This window comes from Lynx canadensis, chromosome B1 (assembly GCF_007474595.2).
Source record: "Lynx canadensis isolate LIC74 chromosome B1, mLynCan4.pri.v2, whole genome shotgun sequence".
Classification (NCBI taxonomy): domain Eukaryota; kingdom Metazoa; phylum Chordata; class Mammalia; order Carnivora; family Felidae; genus Lynx; species Lynx canadensis.
This window is the reverse complement of record NC_044306.2, coordinates 134018735-134041112: the sequence shown is the minus strand read 5'-3', so window position 1 is coordinate 134041112 and position 22378 is coordinate 134018735. Positions and strand designations below refer to the sequence as shown.

General features: G+C 39.3%; 1 protein-coding gene across 3 annotated transcripts in view; it reads right to left on the bottom strand.

Annotated features, from left to right (window-relative positions):
• Positions 1–21108, bottom strand: part of KLHL8 (kelch like family member 8) — a 67635-nt gene extending 46527 nt beyond the window's left edge. For 2 of the 3 annotated variants that reach the window (XM_030313481.1, XM_030313482.1), the window contains exon 1: positions 20950–21034. The gene's annotated coding sequence lies outside the window, so the exon portion shown is untranslated. Of the gene's footprint in view, positions 1–20949 lie in introns of all 3 variants that reach the window. The other variant, XM_030313480.2, reaches the window with a different exon arrangement.
• Positions 21109–22378: the final 1270 nt, after the last annotated feature.

Here is a 22378-nt window from a genome sequence, read left to right as displayed (position 1 = left end):
ATCACTTTCAATTCCCCTGAACCTGCTTGGGAAAATCTCTCCTATTCCTGAATTCACTGAATTCAACTCTCTTTCACTGTACAGTGACCCCCTTATCTGCAAGGGATATGTTCCAAAACCCCCAGTGGATACCTGAAACTGCAGATAGTACCAAACCCTATACATACTATGTGTTTTTCCTATACATACATACTTATGATAAACTTTAACTTATATATTAGACACAGTAAGAGATTAACAACTAATAATAGAACAATTGTAACAATATACGGTAATAAATGTCATGTGAGTGTGGTGTCTGTCTCAGACGTTGTGTGTACTCCATCTGAAAGTATCTTATTGTACTGTACCCACACTTCTTGTGATGTGAGATGACAAAATGCCTACATGATAAGTTGAAGTGAAGTTGTGAAGTGAGATGAATGATGGGCATTGACACACTGTTAGGCTACTACTGACCTTCTAATGATACGTTAGGAAGATCATTTGCTTCTGAACAGCAGTTGACCTCACAAAACTGAAACTGCAGAAAATGAAACCATGGATAAGGGGGGTAGGAGACTATGGTACTCTGAGACCTACAAAACTTGCCTGGATTAGAATAGCTCCCATTAACCAATCACCATGCCCCTATCATCCCTAAACAACTAATAAGGGCAATGCTGCCAGATTTATCTAGCTCAGTGTCAATTCCAAACTGTTTGATCAAACCATAGTTCAAATTGCTTCTCCTGGCATTCAAAGCCAACCCCTCCTTGCTCTGATTCCAACTTACCTTCCAGTCTTTTCCTCCATTATTTTTTGACATAAAGTAGGAGAAGGGAGGGGGAAAGGCTACTGACTAAACCACTGTGTGTCACATTTGCCAGAAGTCTTACACATACTCTCATTTAAGCACCACAACTACATTATAGATGGCCTAAACATCCCTGACTTGCCCAAAGTCACACAGGTAGAATATGGGAGCTTTCAATTCAGCTCTAATTCAGCCCATTCTTTTTCTACTTTATCAGACTTCACTATTCCATTTTTCTCAAATATATGTGCAAGTACTCAAGCTATTTCTTGTGAGGGAATGATGTGTAGGCCAAACTTAAACAATGTTTCTGAATTGTAGGAAGCCTTCTCTAAATTCTCCCAATGGGGTATGATCACCCTTCTGTGAATCCACACAGTACATTGCAGTTCTCTGAATGATTTTATTCCTTTTGTGTTTTAGACTTGCCTGCTTAATACAATGTTAACTCTTAAAGAAGAGTATCTTAAAAATATCTATGTAAAAAAAAAAAAAAAATCTATGTATCTTGCCCACATAAGCCTGGGTCATAAGTGATTGAGTCAGCATGATTTTGTTGGCTGTGTTTTTCCCCCAGTATAAAAAAACAGGGTCAACTAACTCTTCATTGCTAGTTAAGCTAGTGAGTCTTCCTTCATCCAGAACTTTCATCATACCATATTTTGTGCCCAAGAGTCTGAGTATTATGATGGCAAGTATTACTGATCTTACTTCTAAAGTTCACTAGGTTTATGTACACATGATTCAAAACTATCATACACATTTTCCCTTGTACCAAACCACTCTAGCTTCTGTTTAAAGGCTTAATTTATTATTGCCACAAATCTATTTCCTTTGTCAGAGGACTGCTCTATGAAAAGGGCATTATAAATATTCATTTTTATAAAATCATTTTTACATTTGACATCAGATTTGAACATAACAGCTCAAAAACTTTCTATATCAAATTCTTTTAAAATGGTCTATTCAAAGAACACAGCACCCTCAATTTTTAAAAAATCTATTATATATAATAAAATGGGAGATAAAAGCAGGAAATGAATATTCCCTACAACACTTCACTCCTCCAAGGAACTTAGCAGACTTTAGGACTTATAAAGGCTGTATGTTAGTATTAAGTGAAAGTAAATCTCAACCTAAACTCTATAACCCAAAATGTTAAAAAAAAAAAAAAATGTACTTAGATTCTGGCCCTTAGGGAGAAAAAAATAAGATACTACTCCTTCCTCAAATATATTAAGAGATTAGAAAAAGAAAAAAAGAGATGATCCACAGAGGTCTGTTTCTACCACACCGTACTGTGTTAATCCTACTGAAGCAGACAGGAAATGAGACCATGTTTTTGTTTCCCTAAATGCTAGTAAAATCATTATCAATCCAGAAAATAAGAAGTTCTGAAGAAAATGTATTTCAAACAGAAGCAGACGGTTTTACTGGTTCGATGCAGAGAATATATAACAAAACTAATGTGTTTTTACATGTAAACACAACTTACAATGAATTATAGAAAACAAGACTTACAGCAAAAGCATAAAGATACTACATTAGGTCACTCTATTTTCTTTTTTCTAACTTCTTTGCACTTATAATCTACATGTGCTATCAATATATAATACTGTTATGCAGAACATTAATTCATACTGTATTATTCTCATAACTAAAGTCTTTATAGGCAAAGAATGACTTCTATACTACACATTAATCAGAACAGTACTAAGTAGAAAGAGGAACTCCAAATGGTACTTTGAAGAATCACTATATAGTAACTACTGCTATATAGGCAACATAGTGTTATTAGACTCATTCTTCTCTTATTTCTTTTTTAACTGAAGAATAGTTGACATACACATTTTATTTTTTCAAGTGTATAACACGGTGAGTCAACAGTTCTATGCATTATCACCACAGTAAGTGTAGTCACTATATGTCACCTACAAAATTATCACAGTGTTATTGATCATATTCTCTATGCTGTATTTTTCATTCCTGTGATTTACTTGATAACTGGAAGTTTATACCTCTTGATCCCCTTAATCTATTTCACCAGTTTCCCACCTACCTCACCACTGGCAACCACTAACTTGTTCTCTGTATTTAAGAGTCTGTTTAGTTTTTTTGTCTGTTCATTTGCTTTTTAGATTCCACACAGAAGTGAAATCATATAGTATTGGTCTTTCTCTGATTGATTTTACTTAACATAATACCCTCTAGGTCCATCCATGTTGTTGCAGACAGCAAGACTTCGTTCTTTTTTATAGCTGAGTAATATTCCACTGTATTTACATACCACATCTTTATCCACTATTGATGGACACTTGGCTTGCTTCCATATATAAGTAATGTTATAATAAACATAGGGGTGCATAGGTAATTTCCATTTTTAATTTTTTGAGGAAACTCCATACTGTTTTCCATAGTGGCTACACCAATTTACATTACCAACAGTGCATAAGAGTTCTCTTTTTCTCATATCCTTGCCAAGACTTGTTATTTCTAGTCTTTTTGATAATGAGCATTCTGACAGGTGTGAGGTGATACTGCATTGTGGTTTTGATTTGCATTTCCCTGATGGGTTAGTAATGTTGAGCATCTTTTCATGTGCCTGTTGGCTATCTAAATGCTTTCTCTGGAAAATGTCTATTCAGGTCCTCTGCTTGTTTTTCATATTTGACCTGTATTATGTTGAGATATGTTCCCTCTAAACCCATGTTGAGTTTTTAACATGAATGAATGTTGTACTTTGTTAAATGTTTTTGCCACATCTATGGAGATATTCATGTGGGTTTTTTTTTCTTTCCTCTTGTTAATGTGATATATCACATTGAATTATGACTACTGAACCATTCTCACATCCCTGGAATAATCCCACTTAATAGTGGTGAATGTCCTTTTTATGTATTATTGAATTTCATTAACTAATAATATTTTGTTGAGGACTTTTACATCTATGCTCACCAGAGATAATGGTTTATATGTAATTTTCCTTTTTTTTTTTTTTTTTTTTTTTGGTGTCTTTGGTTTTGGTATCAGAGTAATGCTGGCTTGGTAAAATAAATTTGGAAGCACTCCTTCCTCTCCTGTTTTTTGGAATAATTAATAAGAATAGGTACTAATTCTTCTCCAAATGCATGGTAGAATTCACCTGGGAAACCAGTGGGTCCTGGACTTTTGTTTGTTGGCAGTTTGATTATCAATTCAAGTTCATTACTAGCAGTCTATTCAGATTTTCTATTCTTTTTTTTTTAATTTTTTTTTAATGTTTATTTATTTTTGAGACAGAGACAGAGCACGAATGGGGAAGGGGCAGAGAGAGAGGGAGACACAGAATCGGAAGCAGGCTCCAGGCTCTGAGCCATCAGCCCAGAGTCTGACGCGGGGCTCGAACTCACGAACCTTGAGATCGTGACCTGAGCTGAAGTCGGACGCTCAACCGACTGAGCCACCCAGGCGCCCCTATTTCTTCTTAATTCAGTCTTGGAAGACTATGTTTCTAGAAATTTATCCATTTCATCTAAGTTGTCCAATTTGTTGGCATATCATTTTTCACAGTAGTCTATTATAATCCTTTATATTTCTGTGGTATTGATAGTAACTCTCTTTCATTTCTAATTTTATATATTTAAGTCCTTTTTTTCTTCTTGATAAGCCTGGCTAAAGGTTTATCAATTTTGTTTTCAAACAACCAGTTCTCAGTTTCATTGTTCATTTCTGCCATTTTTTAAGAGCATTTTATTTCTGCTCCAATCTTTGTTACCTTTTTCCTTCCACTAATTTTGGGCTTTGTTCTTTTTCTAGTTCCTTTAGAGTATAAGGTTAAATTGTTTGAGATTTTTCTTGTTTCTTGAGGTAAGCCTTTGCCACACACCAGAGTGTTTCCATTCTCATTTGTTTCCACGTATTTATTTCCTCTTTGATTTCTTCATTGACCCACTAGTTGTTCAGTAGCATGTTGTTCAACTTCCATATTTGTGTTTTTTTCCAGGTTTTTTTTTCTTGTATTGATTTCTAGTTTCATACCGTTGTGATGAGAAAAGATGCTTGCTTCTTAAATGTACTGAGACTTGTTTTGTAGCCTAACATGATCTATCCTGGAAAATGTTCCATGTGCACTCTGCTCTTTTTGGATGGAATGTTGTATATAGATCTGTTAAGACCATCTGATTTATAGTTCAAACCCATTGTTTCCTGATCTGGATGATCTGTCCACTGATATGAGTGGGGTTTTAAAGTTCCCTACTATTACTGTATTACTGTCAACTTCTCCATTTATGTCTGTTAATATTTGCTTTATATATTGGGTGCATAGATATTTAAATTGTTATATCTTCTTACTAGATTGATCTCTATCATTTTGTAATGCCCTTCTGTCTTTTGTTACACTCTTTGTTTTAAAATCTATTTTGTCTAATATAAGAATTGCTACACCAGCTTTTCTTTCACTTCCATTTACAGGTAATGTCTTTTTTTTTTTACATGTAGTATCTTTTTGCATCCTTTCACTTTCAGTCTATATGTGTCTTTAGGTCTGAGTTTAAGCAAGATGGGTCTTGATTCATCAAGCATTCAGTCACCCTATGTCTTTTTATGGGACATTTATTTCATTCACATTTAAAGTAACTACTGATGGGGCGCCTGGGTGGCGCAGTCGGTTAAGCGTCCGACTTCAGCCAGGTCACGATCTCACGCTCCGTGAGTTCGAGCCCCGCGTCAGGCTCTGGGCTGATGGCTCGGAGCCTGGAGCCTGCTTCCGATTCTGTGTCTCCCTCTCTCTCTGCCCCTCCCCCGTTCATGCTCTGTCTCTCTCTGTCCCAAAAAATAAAATAAACGTTGAAAAAAATTAAAGTAACTACTGATATGGTAGGTACTTGTTTCGTTGTTTTCTGGTTGTTTTTATAGTTCTTCTCTGTTCTAGTCTTCTTTTGCTCTCTTCCCTTGTGATATGATGACTTTCTCTAGTTGTATGACTGGAATCCCTTATCTTTTGTGTAACCATTATAGGGCTTTGATTTTGTGGTTACCATGAAGTTCATATATAACATTCTCTGTATATGGCAGTATATTTTGTCACTTAAGTTTTAATCCGTTCTAAAAGCACTACATTTTTACTCCTCCTTCCATATTTTATGCTCATGTTATATTTTACATCTTTTAATTTTGTGTTATCTCTTGATTACTGTAGATACAACTAATTTTAATACTTTTATCTTTTAACCTTCATACTAGCATTTTAAGTGATTGGTCTACTACCTTTACTATATGTTTGCCTTTACCAGTGAAATTTTTCCCTTTCATGATCTTCTAATTGCTAATTTGGCCTTTTCTTTTCCACTTGAAGTCCCTTTAAAATTTCCTGTAAATTCTATTTAATGATGATGAATTCCAACTTTTGTTTTTCTGAGAAACTCTTTTAACTCTCCTTCAACTCTGAATGATCTTGCTGGGTAGAGTATTCTTGGTTGTAGGTTTTTTCCTTTCAGCACTTTGAATATACCATGCCTCTCCCTTAAAGTCATCAAAGTTTCTGCTGAAAACTCAACTAATGGCCTTAGGAGGTTTCCCCTGTATATAACTAGTTGCTTTTCTTTTGCTACTTTTAAGAATCTCCAATTTTTTACATTTTATAATTTTTTAAAGTTTGTTTATTTTTGAGAGACAGAGAGCACACAAGCAGAAAAAGGGCAGAGAGAGACACACAGAATCCAAAGCAGGCTCCAGGCTCTGAGCTGTCAGCACAGAGCCCAACACAGGGCTCAAACCCATGAACTACAAGATCACGACCTGAGCCAAAGTCACAGGCTTAACCGAGCCAGCCAGGCACCTCTAATTTCTAGCATTTTAATTAGTATGTATCTTGGTGTAGATTTCTTTGGAATCATCGAGTCTAGGAACTTCCTGGACCTGGATGTCTGTTTCCTTCTTTAGGTTAGGGAAGTTTTCAGCCATCATTTCTACAAATAAATTCTCTGCCCCTTTTTCCCTTTGCTTTCTGGGGTCCCTATAATGCAAATGTTAGTATGTATGATATTGTTCCAGAAGTCTCTTAACCAATCCTGATTTTTTTAAACGTTTTTTTCCTTTTGCTGTTCAGCTTGATTTCCACTCTCTCACCTTCCAGATCACTGATCCATTCTTCTGCATCTTCTAATCTGCTATTGATTCCCTTCAATGTATTCTTCATTTCAGTTATTATATACTTCAGGTCTGATTTTTTTTTTAATTTTCTCTTTGTGGAAATTCTCACTCAGTTCATCTATTCTCTCAAGTCTTGCAAACATGTTTATGACAATTACTTTGAACTCTGTATCGCGTAAGTTGCTTATCTGTTTCATTTACTTCTTTTACTGGGGTTTTATCACATTCTTTTATTTGGAACATAGTCTTCTCTCTCCTCCTGTCATTTGACTCTGTTTCTATGTCAAATGGGTCAGATAAGTCTCCTGGTCTTGAAAGTAGCAGCCTTGTGTAGAGGACTTCCTATGCAGCCCAGCAGCACAATACTTCCCTGGTCACCAGAACCAGGTGCTCCAGGGAAATCCCCTGTGTGGACTGCATGTGCCCTCTTATTGTAACTGGGCCATGACTGCAGCAAGTACACTGGTTGATGGGGCTGGCACCCACCCAGGATAACTGCAATGACCAGCCTCAACTACCATGGGCACACTGACGGCAGGGCTGGCCCCTAGCACAGCTGGCTAAATGACCCAGATGCAGCTATTATGGGCATGCTGGTGGGTGGGATTAACCCCTGGTGCAGCTGGCTGAGAGGCCTAGCCATAACTGTTGCAGGAGTGCTGATGGGCAAGGTTGCTCCCACCTGGGGCAGGAGTCACTGGGAGGAGCTGCCTGCTGGGTATGATGGGGTAGCAATTGCTTTAGAGGGAAAGGGAACACCAAGGCTGTCTGTTGGGTATGTCAGGATAAGAGTTGCTTTGAGGTCAGATCCACAAAAGAATGCTGGGTGGGGGAGCAGTACTAACAGGGTAGATGGAGAGTGTCAGAACTGGCTCCCATCAGCTTTGGGCCAGTTAGGCTGAAGGAGGGCAAGAAAAATGATGCCTGCCAGCACTTATTCCTAGAGAAAGTTCCTACAGGTCTCAGCCTCTCTAGCATGTGCTCTAAAATTAGTCAACAAATCTCTTCCACATATAAGCCAGGTACTTTTCAAGGTGCTGCCTCTGTGCTGGGTCTCAGAGAGAGTGATATAGTGTGGGGGCCCTTTAAGCAGAGTCTCCATTTCCTATAGCACTCTAACTCTCCTAGAGTTAAGCTGTGGTGATTTTCAAAGCCAGATGTTATTGAGGCTCATTTTCCCAGCACAGGTCTCCTGTGGGGTACCCAATATGGGGCTTGATCCCTTCACTTCCCAGGGAGGACCTCCAGACCTGTGAGATCCCTCTCCCTGTACAGGGGTTTTGTTCCCAGCCACATCTCTGTCCCTCCCTACCTTAGTCAATGGGGCTTTTTCTATATGTCTTCAGCTGTGAAACAGCTTTTCTGTTAGTCTTCAGGTCATTTTCAGAGTAAGTTGCACATTATTTAGTTGTACCTTGGTGTGTCCATTGGAGGAGGTGCACTTAGAATCCTCCTACCCGGGCATCTTCACAAGCTCCTGTTCTAGAAAGCCTAGACTCATTCTTCTTTAAAGTAACTTTGTACTCTTTATAATTCAGTTATGTGAAGATTTTAGATGATACAAAATATTACATCCTAGGCTATATTCATTATTTCCTTTTTATTTACAAAAACAATAGAGGGGTTTTTTTATTTTTTTTAATTTTTATTTATTTTTGAGAGAGAGACAGAGCGTGAGCAGGGCAGGGGGAAGGACAGAGAAACAGGGAGACACAGAATCCAAAGCAGGTTCCAGGCGCTGAGCTGTTAAGTACAGAGCCTGACGTGGGGCTCAAACTCACGAGCCATGAGATCATGACCTGAGCTGAAGTCAGATGCTTAACCAATTGAGCCACCCAGGCACCCCGCAAAGAATAGAGATTTTAAATTTTGAATCAAACAGTCCAAAAGAAAGAAAGAATATTGTTAAAATGTCAATACTACCCAAAGCAATCTACACATTCAATGCAATACCTATCAAAATTGCACCAGCATTCTTCTCGAAGCTAGAACAAGCAATCCTAAAATTTGTATGGAACCACAAAGGACCCTAAATAGCCAAAGTAATACTGAAGAAGAAAACCAAAGTGGGAGGCATCATAATCCCAGACTTTAGCCTCTATTACAAAGCTGTAATCATCAAGACAGTATGGTATTGGCACAAAAACAGACACACAGCCCAATGGGATAGAATAGAGAACCCAGAATTGGACCCACAAATGTATGGCCAACTAATCTTTGACAAAGCAGGAAGGAGTATCCAATGGAAAAAAGACAGTCTCTTTAACAAATGGTGCTAGGAGAACTGGACAGCAACATGCAGAAGAATGAAACTAGATCACTTTCTTACACCATTCACAAAAATAAATTCAAAATGGATGAAGAACCTGAATGTGAGATAGGAAACCATCAAAACCCTAGAGGAGAAAGCAGGAAAAAACCTCTCTGACCTCAGCCACAGCAATTTCTTACTTGACACATCTCCAAAGGCAAGGGAATGAAAAGCAAAAATGAACTATTGGGACCTCATCAAGACAAAAAGCTTCTGCACTGCAGAATCAACAAAACTAAAAAGCAACTGATGAAATGGGAAAAGACATTTGCAAATGACATACTGGATAAAGGGCTAGTATCCAAAATCTATAAAGAACTCACCAAACTCCACATCCAAAAAACAAATAATCCAGTGAAGAAATGGGTAGAAGACATGAATAGACACTTTTCTAAAGAAGACATCCAGATGGCCAACAGACACATGAAACATTGCTCAATGTCACTCCTCATCAGGGAAATACAAATCAAAACCACACTCAGATATCACCTCACGCCAGTCAGAGTGGCTAAAATGAACAAATCAGAAGACTACAGATGCTGGTGAGGATGTGGAGAAACAGGAACCCTCTTGCACTGTTGGTGGGAATGCAAACTGGTGCAGCCGCTCTGAAAAACAGTGTGGAGGTTCTTCAAAAAATTAAAAATGTATCTACCCTATGACCCAGCAATAGCACTGTTAGGACTTTACCCAAAGGATACAGGAGTGCTGATGCATAGGGGCACTTGTACCCCAATGTTTATAGCAGCACTTTCAACAACAGCAAAATTATGGGAAGAGCCTAAATGTCCATCAGCTGACAAATGGATAAAGAAGATGTGGTTTATATATACAATGGAATACTACTTGGCAATGAGAAAGAATGAAATCTGACCATTTGTAGCAACGTGGATGGAACTGGAACGTATTATGCTAAGTGAAATAGTCAGGCAGAGAAAGATAGATACCATATGTTTTCACTCATATGTGGATCCTGAGAAACTTAACAGAAGACCAGAGGGGAGGGGAAGCGGAGGGAAAAAGTTACAGAGAGGGAGGGAGGCAAACCATAAGAGACTCTTAAGTACAAAGAACAAACTGAGGGTTGATGCGGGTGGGGGAGGGGGGAAAGTGGGTGATGGGCATTGAGGTAGGCACCTGTTTGGGATGAGCACTGGGTGTTGTATGGAAACCAATTTGACAATAAATTATATTTAATAAAAAAAAAACAGTCCAAAAGAAAATATATTGAACCAATAATTAAAAGAGAAGCCCCTGCTTTGACAAACTGGATTACAGTTTCAATAGTTACTACTTGGTCAAGGTACACATGACTCCTAACAATTAACTACTGTGACTTAAAAAAATGTTTTTCTTTAAAAAATGCTTTTCTTAGCATTACCACATATTAGATACAATTGTTATCAAAGTCTGCTCGTTAAATACTAATGTCATTTCCAGAGTCTATGATCAACGTTTTTACTACACTGAATACTTTGTAAGATGTTCCTATTTTGGGGTCTGTTTTATTAAGAAAGCTATCTAGTATTGTTTCACTATCATAATCATCCCCTCCCTTATTTGAACTGGCTAACAAAATTTATTATAGTCATAATAGTCAGAAAGTCTAATATAAAGTAGTAAAAGAAACAAAAATATTTTTTAAAAACTTGAATTTTTACCTAAGTATGTGAGTAATGTGTATGAACTCTCTCTTAAGTAGGGACTCTATTACTAGTTTTGTTTAAGAATGTCACAGGAGTGGGGCGCCTGGGTGGCTCAGTCAGCTGAGCATCCGACTCTCGGTTTACACTAAGGTCAAGATCTCGTGGTTCGTGAGTTTGAGCCCCACATCGAATGCTGCCAGCACAGAACATGCTTGGGATTCTCTCTCTCTCTCTCTCTCTCTCTCTCTCTCTCTGCCCCTCCCCTGCTCATAGTCTCTGTCTCTCTTAAAATAAATAAATAAACTTTAAAAGAAATTGTTTTAAGAAGGTCATAGGGGTCACAGGGTTGTACTTAAATTAATAAATGACAATCTGAATAAAAATATAAAGCCTACCAAAAAATAAATTTACCAATAATTTGTTTCTGACTGTGAAAAGATGTTTCTCACTCAATAGCCAATCAAAATAAAGAACACAAAGCTAGATAATAATTACTTACTTAGGGAGAGCTATGTTGGTCAAGCACAGACCTGAGTAGAGCAGATTGCTAATCTTATATAAGGTTTAGGAGGAAATCTGGAGTTCAGGGATTGGTGGATTTTTAGAGGTTTAGAAGCAGTGCTACTAAAAGGGCTACCACTGACTAGCTGGCTTGCAAAATCCTGTTCAGTAAGGTAGGTTGTTATTGATTGATCACAGTGACTTAAAAACAACAATTCCAAAGAACTGTCATGTATTCAGTAAGCAGGTTTAAAACTGGTTCAAGTGACTAATTGTTACCATGGCTATACAAGAATCAGTCTTCTAGGAGTTTGGAAACTTCCTTTTACTTTCACAAGGTGAGCACAGGAACCAACATACATACATATATATATATATATATATATATATATATATATATATATACACATACATACATACTGTGTATGCAAGTCACATGGTTTTAAAATCACATTTCAAGGAATTCCAATAAAAATAGAAATATTATCAGTGTTAAGGGGAAACACCATTTATTTGCCTTGAAACCTATTCATTTCGTCAACCAGTCACATGTTATATTGCAGGTTATGGAAATTCAAAGATGAATATGAAAAGCAACAACCAAGTGCTTTACAGCAGTGCTATTCAAGGTGAGTCTGGCAGCACCTGGGTGGCTCAGTCGCTTAAGCACCTGACTCTTGATTTCAGCTCAGGTCATGATCTCACAGTTGTGAGACAGAGCCCCACATTGGGCTCCCATGCTGAGCCGGATGCAGAGCCTGCTTGCAATTCTCGCTCTCTCCGTCTTCCTCTCTGCCCCTCCCTGCTCATACTCTCACACATGCTCTTTCTCAAACTAAATAAAAAATTTTTAAAAAACATATGCACAAAAGTAATCTAACCTTTTAAAAAGTTATCTAAAATAAGTCCCCCTTGAAAAAGGATAAGACATGACATAATTCCTACCATTAATGAGCCTGAATTACCCAGATGGGACAAAAACAGATGATAAAAATAATGTAGTAAAGTCAACAGTAAAGAGACGTACTGGATATTAAGGGAGAACACAAACTATCCCAGATGATCAAGGTTCCCCACTGAATGCGAAAGCTCCCATGCATTCAAAGTTCCCACTCCACTCTACCTAATTATAACCAAGTTTCATACATTATGTTTCCTCAATTTCTCTCATATAATGTTGGCCCTTCTTCTCCGGCAACACCACTTTAGTCACAGGCCCCATCATCTCACAGCTATGATGACAACCTCCCAAAGCCTCTTCTCTCACCAGCGCATCCTTCCTACTGCTGCCAGTTATCATTCCTTAATTCAAATCTGATCATATCAACTCAATGCTTAAAAAATTCCATGAAGGGGAGCCTGGGTGGCTCAGTTAGTTAAATCTATCTTCAGCTCAAGACATGATCTCGTTGTTTGTGGGTTCGAGCCCCATATTGGGCTGTCTGCTATCAGCAGAGCCTGATTCGGATCCTCTGTCCCTGTCTCTGCCCCTCCCCAGCTCACACTCTCTTTCTCAAAAATAAATAAACATTAAAAAAAGAAAAATTCCAGGGGCATCTTGGTGACTCAGTCAGTTGGGCGTTCAACCTCAGCTCAGGTCATGATCTCATGGTTCGTGAGTTCAAGCCCTGCGTGGGGCTTTGTGGTGACAGCTCAGAGCCTGGAATCTGCTTTAGATTCTGTGTCCCCCTCTCTCCCTACCCCTCCCCCGCTCACACTCTGTTCCCCCCCCCCTCAAAAATAAATAAAGATTTTAAACAATGTGTTTTTTTAATTCCATGGATACAGGTACTCAGGTGGCTCAGTCAGTTAAACATCCAACTCTTGATCTCAACTCAGGTCTTGATCTCAGGGTCATGAGTTCAAGCCTTGCACTGCGCTATGTGCTGGACACGAGGAAGGAAGGAAGGAAGGAAGGAAGGAAGGAAGGAAGGAAGGAAGGAAGGTTGGTTCCATGGATAATGTAAAGGTAAATGGAAAGAAAACTGGATGCAAGATGTACAATCTCTATTTTGTAAATATGGAGATGTGATAGATTTCCAACTACAAGATAGGTTCCAACTGCAATTGCTGTTTCGGAATCAATTAAGGAATGATTACAAAAATTTCTATTTACTATAGAAAAATCTGTGAAGGAAAATAAGGAAACATAAGTTGAAAGTGGGCCACAGAAATTTATGGCATGGGACATACAAAGCATATTCCCAAAATTTCTTCAAATTTTAAGAATAAAAAAGAAATGACTAAATACTTACTATCACAGCTAGCATGCCTGTTTTAACTGGGTTAAATATTCTTATGGGTCAGGGCACCTGGGTGGCTCAGCTGGTTAAACATCCAACTCTTGATTTCAGCTCAGATCACATCTCACAGTTTGTGGGTTCGAGCCCTGCATCAGGCTCCACACTGACAGTGTGGAGTCTGCCTAAGATTCTCTCTCTCCCTCTCTCTCTGTCCCTTCCCTGCACTCTCTCTCTCAATCTCAAAAATAAATAAATTTTAAAAAGAAATATTCTTATAGGTCATAAACATTTTACAATGCTTTAGAGTCCCTCATATAATGACCATAAGGTACAGTTGTTTTTAGAACTTAAAAAGAGGTAGCATGGGGCACCTGGCTGGCTCAGTCAGAAGAACATGTGATTCCTGATCTCAGGGTTGTGAGTTCCAGCCCCATGTTGGGTAGAGAGATTACTTAAATGAATAAATAAGTTAAAACTTTAAAAAACAAAAAGAAAAAGAGGTAGCATGATATAGCAGAAGTAACAGTGAGTTAATCAGTATAATTGGATTTTAACTAGCTACATTTTGGGTAAGTTACCTAATCTCCCCAAGTCTCAGTTTCTTCATTTATAAAAAGAACAGGAGGGGCGCCTGGGTGGCGCAGTCGGTTAAGCCTCCGACTTCAGCCAGGTCACGATCTTGCGGTCCATGAGTTCGAGCCCCGCGTCGGGCTCTGGGCTGATGGCTCAGAGCCTGGAGCCTGTTTCCGATTCTGTGTCTCCCTCTCTCTCTGCCCCTCGCCCGTTCATGCTCTGTCTCTCTCTGTCCCAAAAATAAATAAACATTGAAAAAAAAAAAAAAAAAAAAAGGAACAGGATTGGGCAGGTCACAGATCATCAATCTTTTTCCATAAAGGACCAAACAGTCAATATTTTAGGTGCTGTGGCCCATACGGTCTCTTTCATGACCACTCAAGTATGCCATTACAGTATGAAAGCATCAAGAGACAATACATAAGGGAACTAAGTGTGGCTGTGTTCCAATAAAACTTTATTTACAAAAGTGAGAATAAGCTGAGTTTGGCCTCTAAGACCCTAGTTTTAGGTAATCACTGTTTATTTCTAAACTATGAGAGTACTTTTCTTGTATTTGAAATTCCTTAAGCTGTTGCTTAGATTTTTAGAAAAATCTGTTAGCAATAGCTAACACAAGGCACATAAACTAATGATTAATAGCAGACCTTATGATCAGTTTGGGATTCTCTGTTAGCTGTTAGCCTTGGGCACATCACTTAAAATCACTCTGGGGGTGCCTGGGTGGCTCAGTCGGTTGAGCATCCGACTTCAGCTCAGGTCATGATCTCGCAGTCTGTGAGTTCGAGCCCTGCGTCAGGCTCTGTGCTGACAGCTCAGAGCCTGGAGCCTGCTTCAGATTCTGTGTCCTCCTCTCTGCCCCTCCCCACTCGTGCTCTGTCTCTGTCTCAGAAATAAACATTAAAAACAATTGTTTTTAAATAAAATAAAATCATTCTGAACCTCAGCTTTAAGTTTGTTGTGAAGTTTAAATGAAGTAATAAGATATAAAATGTTTAACCCTGTATCTAGTTTACAATAGGCATTCAATAAATGAACATTATTGCTTTTATAAATTATGTGATCCCGAGTCCTTAGTCAGGAACACAATACTCCAATCAACATCTTTTCCAACAAATAAAATATGCTTTATAATAATCTACATGCAGATGCATTTGTCACTACAGAAAAAGATAAGGACTGGTTATATTAGCCTAAGTCTTCCTTATTGTTGTTGTTCTTTCAATGACAACAGTCAGCTTTGAGTGCTTACTATCTACTTACTAGCTGTATGACCTTGGTTTAGTTATATAACTTTTCATTAGCCTCAGTTTCTTCATCTGTAAAAATGTGGAAAACAACAGTACCAACTTTACAGGACTGTTATAAGAATTAAATGAGTTAATAAACTGTCTAGCACATAAACTATACAAGTAACTGCTATTATTTGAGCTAGATATGTAACATTTGTTCATTTCAATCCTTGGGACAACCCAAAGAGGTATTATTCCTACCTGACAGTTGTGGATAAAGAAGTTCAGAGAAGCTAAGAAAGCTACCCAAGGTCACAAAGCTATTAAGTGGCAATGCCAAGGACTCAACATAGGCTTGCCTGACTATAAAGCCAAAAGTCTTACCACAAGGCCAAAGATGACGTTAACTATATCTTTGTATGGTATATATAAATTATAAGAACTAAAATGGGGTATTAATAATTATCTCCCGGGGCGCCTGGGTGGCTCAGTAGGTTAGGCGTCCGACTTCAGCTCAGGTCACGATCTCACGGTCTGTGAGTTCGAGCCCCGCGTCGGGCTCTGGGCTGATGGCTCAGAGCCTGGAGCCTGCTTCTGATTCTGTGTCTCCCTCTCTCTCTGCCCCTCCCCTGTTCATGCTCTGTCTCTCTCTGTCTCAAAAATAAATAAACGTTAAAAAAAAAAAATTTAATAATTATCTCCCCATACAGGAAATGTTTTTCAATTTTTTAAAGTTCAAAGATAAGAGAATACACATAAAATCACTGATCTTAAAATGATAGTTTTTCCATAGGTAAAATTTTTACTGAAATGATCCCCCTTTGTTTTAGATCCAATTAATTTAACTCAAACTTTCATTATTAAAGTAATAAGCAATCCTCTGCATTAAAATAACTAAAGATGAAGCATAGTGACTTACCTTGTACATGCAAAGTACTATGCAAATGCTAGTATCCACCTCTAATTGATCTTTGAGATTTATCTAAACCTCTCAGATTAATTTTATTAAGAAGCAAACCTGGTGAGTCAAACACAGTTCTGTTACACTACTCTATAAATTCCCAAGAATTGACTTAGAATCTGAACTTCGAAAAGCTTTCCAGTTCATATGAAAATACCAATATCAAAAGGAAAAGTAAAAAATATCTCAAGGAAAAAGACAAAAAGATATTACTCTGCTGCATACATTCGTTATTAAGTTTGTGCTGCAACACTTAACTCACTTCCTACTCTTCAGGCCTTGTGAATGCTACTTGAAACTGATCCAGAAACAAGTTGGCTTCACACCGTAAAGCCTCAGAGCCCAGCAACCTAATACTAAAAAGAAAAATAGGGCAGTTTGATATAGCTTACTTCCAAACTCTATTATAAGAATGAACCCAAACTTAGAACTCTAACCTAACTCTAAAATTCCCCAAATGCAAATAAGATTAATTTTAAATGTTATAAACTAAAATTATAAATTATAATCTAATTTATATAAGCAGGTGGTCAATTTCTTGAAAAATCATACCCAAATTCTTTCCAAACCAGCAACACTGTAAGTCAAAATAACCATCAATTAGGATTTAATAAAACTTTACACTCCGTGCTATACAAGAAGAAATATCACATAACAACAAATATCTAGTTTGGAAAACAAAATACTTAATTTTCTTTAGCATTTGGTGTTCTGTAGAGAAAAGAAAAAATGTTCAAATTTTAAAATAAGGAAACCAAATTATCTTTAAGCATTTCAAAATAAGATTCTAACATGCTGGATTGTATTTGGGTGTCATTCCTTGGGACCTATTCTATTGCCCATCAAGAGTGGAGGGGAGGGGCGCCTAGGCGGCTCAGTCCATTAAGGTTCCAACTTCAGCTTAAATCATGATCTCACGGTTCATGGATTCCAAGCCCTGTGTCTGGCTCTGTGCTGACAGCTCAGAGCCTAGAGCCTGCTTTGGATTCTGTGTCTCCCTCTCTCTCTGCCTCTCCCCTGCTCGTGCTGTCTCTCTCTCTCTTTTTTTTTTTAATTTTTTTTTTTTTTTTACATTTCTTTATTTTTGAGAAACAGAGTGAGACAAAGCGTGAGTGGGGGAGGGGCAGAGAGAGAAGAAGACACAGAATCTGAAGCAGGCTCCAGGCTCTTAACAAGCAGTCAGCACAGAGCCTGATGCGGGGCTCGATCCCACGAATTGTGAGATCATGACCTGAGCCGAAGCTGGACACTCAACCCACTGAGCCACCCAGGCGCCCCCCTCTCTCTCTCTTTCAAAAATAAATAATAAACATTAAGGGAAGAGAGGAATGGGCAGTATCTGCCTAACAACAATGGACCAATCAGTGGTGTCATCTCCATATATAAGAAGCAGCACTATTATTTATATGAACATAGTATATCATTAATACCAACTACTAGTTCTGGAAGAAAAACAGGCACTCATGGTGCTTCAAAGATTACCTTTCTTCAAAAAAATTTTTAAAACCTAATATTAAAAATAATCTACAAAATGTTTAGCAAACAAGCCTGCCTAGATAACCGATCCTAATAGTTCTTAAAACCTTTGGTTGGTGGGGGGGGGGGGGGGGGGTGGCATGAACACCTTTTGAACATCTGCTGAAAGCTAGGGGTCTTTTCCCCAGAAAGTACAGATACACAGAGTTCACAGACTCTGGGAAGACTATTTATGGACACCCTCATAGATCTAGGTTAAGAACCAGAGAGATGAAGTAGAAATTTTCCCAAGGCATTTTTGACTCTCTTCCATAATTTTATCTCTGACTCATCAAACTAAATCATTCATAACCAGACAATAAACTCTCATGTTCTGCCAAACAAAAAAAAAAGTTTGATGGTATTAAGCCGTATTCACCTGAAAATATGATGAATTGGCAGAATTTTAAAATACAGCATCTAACTAATGATATCAATAAACATTATAGTGTATTATGACAGTTTATAAAATGATTTCACATTATAACAATATTTTATACCCCTTTTACAGCTAAGAAAATGATTATTTTTGTTATTCTATGAAGAATTTCTTCTCATTCATCTCTTTAATTCTTAATATACAAAAACAGATAACTTTGTTGAAAATTTAAACATAAGAAACCAAAAGTTTAAACACCCAATTTTTTTAAAACACAAAAACTAACTGAAATTAATTTTTAGGATGTTCAAAATATCTTGTAATCTTTTTGTGTGTGGGCGGGGGGTTATTTATTTAGAGAGAGTGTGTGTGTGTAAGCAGGGGAGGAGCAGAGACATGGGGAGAAAATCCCAAGCAGACTTCTTCAAAGTCAACTCTGAGCCCCATGTTGGGGTCCATCCCACCAACTTGCAAGACCATGACCTGAACAAAATCAAGATCAAGAAAGTCCCACGTTTAACCCACAAGCCACCCAGGCGCCCACCCTTGTAATCTTTTTTCAATAACAATACTCATTTCCATTCTCTACAACTCTTAATTAAAAGTTCTCTTAAGGGGCGCCTGGGTGGCGCAGTCGGTTAAGCGTCCGACTTCAGCCAGGTCACGATCTCGCCGTCCGTGAGTTCGAGCGCCGCGTCGGGCTCTGGGCTGATGGCTCGGAGCCTGGAGCCTGCTTCCGATTCTGTGTCTCCCTCTCTCTCTGCCCCTCCCCCGTTCATGCTCTGTCTCTCTCTGTCCCAAAAATAAATAAACGTTGAAACAAAAAAATTAAAAAAAAAAAGTTCTCTTAAAAAAAAAAAGTGTTATTTGTCTAAACCCCATAGAATATACAACATCAAGAGTGAACCCTATTTAAACTACAGACTGGGTGATAATGATCTGTCAATGTAGATTCATCTTTTCTAACAAAACTACCATTCCCACGTGGCAATTTTGATAGTGAGGGAGGCTGTGCATATGTGGAGCAGGGCAGGAGGCATATGGAGGCAGAAGGTATATGGGAAATCTGTACCTTACTTAATTTTGCTATGAACCTAAAACTGCCCTAAATATAAACTCTGTTTTGAAAAAGGAGTCGGTGGGTGTGTCAAAATTTACCTGGCTTTCTTAACAAATGAGGAAATACTGTTTTGTAAAAATTACCCCGACTGTGAATTAAGTTTCCTGCCAGAATACAGAATGTGCAATTATTACAGAATATATTATCATTAAAAAAACCCCACAGTAATAGTAATCTTATCAAATACTAAAAGAATGTTTTAAATGTTAATACGAAACAGTGCATATGTGAGTACAGTTATCTTAAGATTCCTTTTTATATTTATGTTCCTATTATTTGATATTTTAAAAGGCAATATACAAAGGGACTGGAAGTTGTAGTTCAGGAAGGAAAAGGAAAAGCAGCAGCCAATGAAAAAAGGAACCGCCAAGCAGAGGTCCTCCTGTTCTCCCAAGACCACCCTCTGCCAGAGTCAGGATTCAAGGGAGATGGAGAAAGGGTTTCCTCATAAAGTGAGAATAAAGAACAGCAAACGTCAATTATCAACTTACAGAAAACAAAAATAATGAAAAAGTGCAACCAGCAGATAAACTACTTTCGTCAACCCAGGTTTTTCGAGACGCTTTCCCGAAAGTATCCTCCCAAGGCGGTAACATTAGCATAGGGTAAAGGGCCAAAAACAGTTATGCTATTAAAATGGATAAAAGGGAATCACTGAGAAAGGTTCAATTTCCTACGTAAAGTCATCGGATTCAACACTGCCAAGTGGGAAAATACGTAAAATGCTTTTCACACCCAGAAGCGCAAACGCTACGGCTGTGCAAATCCAGTAAAGGGTAAACCCCGGACTAGAAAACTCCCAACTATGTAGACAAATCGCCCTCCCTGAAGAAATCAGCAAGTTAACTAAGCCCAGAAGTGAGTGGAAGGAAGAAAGAGCTGGTTGTGGAGCAGTAAAACAAACTCCACGGAGCGGCTGCGTGTTCGGAAAGGGGCTTTGGTTACTGGTGTCACACCAGGAGGCACTCTTCCATTAGGATCTATACTCCCGCGGAAGGGACATCTGACGCGAGCAGCAAACCCCCGGTACCAGCAAGTCGCAACGGGCAGCGAGCCCCTCCAGCGAGCCAGTCCCCGGCGGGCTGCGAGTGCCCACGCCGCAGGGCCAGGAGACAGCCCACCTGCCGCGCACCCACAGGCCGGCCGCCCTCCCTGGGCCCCGAACCTGGCCGGCCGCACCGCTACTGTTCATTCCTTGCACGCCACCAAGCACCTGCCTGTCCGTCTCCGAAAGACCGAGAGGAGACAGCCAAGGGGCCACCGACGGGGATGACAGAGCCAGAGGATCTCCTTGAGGAAATGCGACCCCGTTCCTCCCGCCAACCAGAGCGACAGAAAACGTGCAGCGGTTTAATGGGCCCCAAACCCTCTCAGCTGTGGAGTTTTAGTTACTGCTTGGTAGGGCTGGAGTATCCCGGAGCCAGAAGCGAAAGCTCGAGCGGCGTAACGATATTTAGGGTTGGGTTAAAGGAGGGCTCGGCGTGAACCCACAGCACCGCACAAAGGAAGAGAGGAATGAGGGGGGAAGAAGAGCGGTTACCTCGGTCCTCCGCTTGTCCCTCCGCTCGGTTCCTCCCGGCCTCGCTAAAGCAGCAGACGCGCAACCAGGCTACCGCAACCCAGCGTCTCCCCGCAGCACCTAGCGGCGCCGCACTAGACCCGCGCGAGCACCCGACGGACGCGCGCCCTCCTGCGCGGCCCCGTAGAGCCCTGGCAGGCGCCAGTCTTCCTCTCGGCTCAGCCCCGAGAACGGCGGCCTCTGGCGCGGCGAGAGAAGCGCGCGCCGAGGCCCGCGCACAGCACTCTGGGAGGTGTGGTTTATTGTTACCTCCGCCGGGTGCCCGCCCCCCACCGCGTCCTCCCCGCCCCCTCTCGCTCAGGAGCGGGGGAGGCTTTAGGAGACTGTTGATGCGATGCTGCCGGGGGGCGGGGGAAGGTTGAGCAGGGCCTAAGGGACGTCCTCAAAACAGATCGAGACAGGACACCGCATAAATAATTCTGGAGTTATCCATTGCTTACATTTCCATGGTCGTGCAAAATTCAGTTTCTTTTTACATCCACCAACTTCCCTCCTGTGCGTTGGGTATTCTTGGGGTTTATACCTCTTTTTTAAAAAAGGTGGGGGAGCGGGAGGACTTCCGTTTTTATTCCTATGACAGTTTCTCCACGCTTTCTGCAGAGGATATACACAGCAGCTTGTGTTTATAAATATAGACCCACAGTTTGTAAACTTAAGCAAGCAGTTAACTGACCTAAGCACACGCTGCCAAAAACCATTGAAAGAAAAATGATGTTGAAAGAAACCAATTTTTCCATAAAGTCAATGGAATGTAGAGGTGGGAGATTAAGAGAGAGCAAAGAAAAAAATTTTTAAGTATATTTTCCTAATATGTCTTTTGTTAGACAACCTCAAGCATTTACAACCCCAGAAATATATTTCAGAATAAATCTAACTCTAGGTACATTTATGAATATTAACACATAGGTTTGTATTGACACATAGGTTTGCTGGAAAAAGAGCTTTTTAAAAAAATATGTTAGCTAAAAACCAAAAAATGACTACTTGAATCTGAAATTTCATTTCCAGAAAAAAAATCACTTTTTTTACATAACAGAAATTGAAATAAATAATCCTTAAGATTTCAAAATATTTCTCTTCAGAGCATTGTATTTTACAAATTTAATGTCAATGCCCTTAGAAAAATAGAGCAAGACCCGTTTTAAAGTGTACACACACAGAGCTCCAGCTCAGTGAGTTAAGCAAACCACATTTGATGTCATGCCTGAGGCTCTGTGTTGACAGTGTGGAACCTGACTGGGATTCTCTCTGCTCCCTCCCTGCTCACACACAGAGTCTCTCTCTCTCTCTCTCTCTCTCTCTCTTTCTCTCTCTCTTTCTCTCTCTCACTCTCTTACGCATACACATAAATAAATAAATAAATAAATAAATAAATAAATAAATAAACAAA